Source organism: Condylostylus longicornis, unplaced genomic scaffold, assembly GCF_029603195.1.
Source record: "Condylostylus longicornis isolate FDR11 unplaced genomic scaffold, ASM2960319v2 ptg000126l, whole genome shotgun sequence".
Lineage (NCBI taxonomy): Eukaryota > Metazoa > Arthropoda > Insecta > Diptera > Dolichopodidae > Condylostylus > Condylostylus longicornis.
Window position 1 is genome coordinate 313,350 of NW_026578094.1, and position 2,751 is coordinate 316,100.

Here is a 2,751-nt window from a genome sequence, read left to right on the forward strand (position 1 = left end):
TACAGTATAAGCAATGTAGAGAACATTTCGTCGGCAATTTCTTCGTGCCTCTGTAGCTCAGTTGGTAGAGCGTCCGTCTAGAAAGCGGTAGGTCACTGGTTCGAGTCCAGTTCGAGGAGAAAAAATTTTTTTAAAGAATTTTTCTGCCTTTAACTCGTTCCTTTGATTACGTCATCCATCTGTTCTGCAGTTGCATGAAGAAATTTCCATTAAGATAAATTAGTACTGTAATAAGCACATTCTTATTAATTCCGCAACTATGATGTTGTATTAGTACAATTCATAAGTTAATCAGTGCAATGGGCACAATCCTATAAATACATATGTTCTTGTTATTGTGTGTTTCAATAGTAGATTGCATGTAGCAATCAATGTAAACAAAACAAATACTTAGTGATCTTGTGAATTACACTATAGGCAATGTAGAGAACATTTCGTCGGCAATTTCTTCATGCCTCTGTAGCTCAGTTGGTAGAGCGTCCGCCTAGAAAGCGGTAGGTCACTGGTTCGAGTCCAGTTCGAGGAGAAACAATTTTTTTAATGAATTTTTCTGCCTTTAACTCGTTCCTTTGATTACGTCATCCATCTGTTCTGCAGTTGCATGAAGAAATTTCCGTTAAGATAAATTAGTAGTGTAATGAGCACATTCTTATTAATTCCGCAATTATGATGCTGTATTAGTAAAATTCATAATTTAATTAGTGCATTAGGCACAATCCTATAAATACATATGTTCTTGTTATTTTGTGTTTCAATAGTAGATTGCATGTAGCAATCAATGTAAACAAAACAAATACTTAGTAATCATGTGAGTTACAGTATAAGCAATGTAGAGAACATTTCGTCGGCAATTTTTTCTTGCCTCTGTAGCTCAGTTGGTAGAGCGTCCGCCTAGAAAGCGGTAGGTTACTGGTTCGAGTCCAGTTCGAGGAGAAAAAATTTTTTAATGAATTTTTCTGCCTTTAACTCGTTCCTTTGATTACGCCATCTATCTGTTCTGCAGTTGCATGAAGAAATTTCCATTAAGATAAATTAGTAGTGTAATAAGCACATTCTTATTAATTCCGCAACTATGATGTTGTATTAGTAAAATTCATAATTTAATTAGAGCAATAGGCACAATCCTTTAAATACATATGTTCTTGTTATTGTGTGTTTCAATGGTAGATTGTATGTAGCAATCAATGTAAACAAAACAAATACTTAGTAATCATGTGAATTACAGTATAAGCAATGTAGAGAACATTTCGTCGGCAATTTCTTCATGCCTCTGTAGCTCAGTTGGTAGAGCGTCCGCCTAGAAAGCGGTAGGTCACTGGTTCGAGTCCAGTTCGAGAAAAAATTTTTTTAATGATTTTTTCTTCCTTTAACTCGTTCCTTTGAATACGTCATCCATCTGTTCTGCAGTTGCATGAAGAAATTTCCATTAAGATAAATTAGTAGTGTAATAAGCACATTCTTATTAATTCCGCAACTATGATGTTGTATTAGTAAAATTCATAATTTAATTAGTGCAATAGGCACAATCCTATAAATACATATGTTCTTGTTATTGTGTGTTTCAATAGTAGATTGTATGTAGCAATCAATGTAAACAAAACAAATACTTAGTAATCATGTGAATTACAGTATAAGCAATGTAGAGAACATTTCGTCGGCAATTTCTTCATGCCTCTGTAGCTCAGTTGGTAGAGCGTCCGCCTAGAAAGCGGTAGGTCACTGGTTCGAGTCCAGTTCGAGGAGAAAAAATTTTTTTAATGAATTTTTCTGCCTTTAACTCGTTCCTTTGATTACGTCATCCATCTGTTCTGCAGTTGCATGAAGAAATTTCCATTAAGATAAATTAGTAGTGTAATAAGCACATTCTTATTAATTCCGCAACTATGATGTTGTATTAGTAAAATTCATAATTTAATTAGTGCAATAGGCACAATCCTATAAATACATATGTTCTTGTTATTGTGTGTTTCAATAGTAGATTGCATGTAGCAATCAATGTAAACAAAACAAATACTAAGTAATCATGTGAATTACACTATAAGCAATGTAGAGAACATTTCGTCAGCAATTTCTTCATGCCTCTGTAGCTCAGTTGGTAGAGCGTCCGCCTAGAAAGCGGTAGGTCACTGGTTCGAGTCCAGTTCGAGGCGTAAAAATTTTTTTAATGAATCTTTCTGCCTTTAACTCGTTCCTTTGATTACGTCATCCATCTGTTCTGCAGTTGCATGAAGAAATTTCCATTAAGATAAATTAGTAGTGTAATAAGCACATTCTTATTAATTCCGCAACTATGATGTTGTATTAGTAAAATTCATAATTTAATTAGTGCAATAGGCACAATCCTATAAATACATATGTTCTTGTTATTGTGTGTTTCAATAGTAGATTGTATGTAGCAATCAATGTAAACAAAACAAATACTAAGTAATCATGTGAATTACAGTATAAGCAATGTAGAGAACATTTCGTCGGCAATTTCTTCATGCCTCTGTAGCTCAGTTGGTAGAGCGTCCGCCCAGAAAGCGGTAGGTCACTGGTTCGAGTTCAGTTCGAGGAGAAAAAATTTTTTTAATTAATTTTTCTGCCTTTAACTCGTTCCTTTGATTACGTCATCTATCTGTTCTGCAGTTGCATGAAGAAATTTCCATTAAGATAAATTAGTAGTGTAATAAGCACATTCTTATTAATTCCGCAACTATGATGTTGTATTAGTAAAATTCATAATTTAATTAGTGCAATAGGCACAATCCT

The 2,751-nt window shown here is 34.0% G+C and overlaps 1 non-coding gene across 1 annotated transcript; it reads left to right on the forward strand.

Moving 5' to 3' along the window:
• Window positions 1-2,077: 2,077 nt before the first annotated feature.
• Window positions 2,078-2,150, forward strand: Trnas-aga (transfer RNA serine (anticodon AGA)). The gene has a single exon. It is a non-coding gene; the product is annotated as a tRNA-Ser (tRNA).
• Window positions 2,151-2,751: the final 601 nt, after the last annotated feature.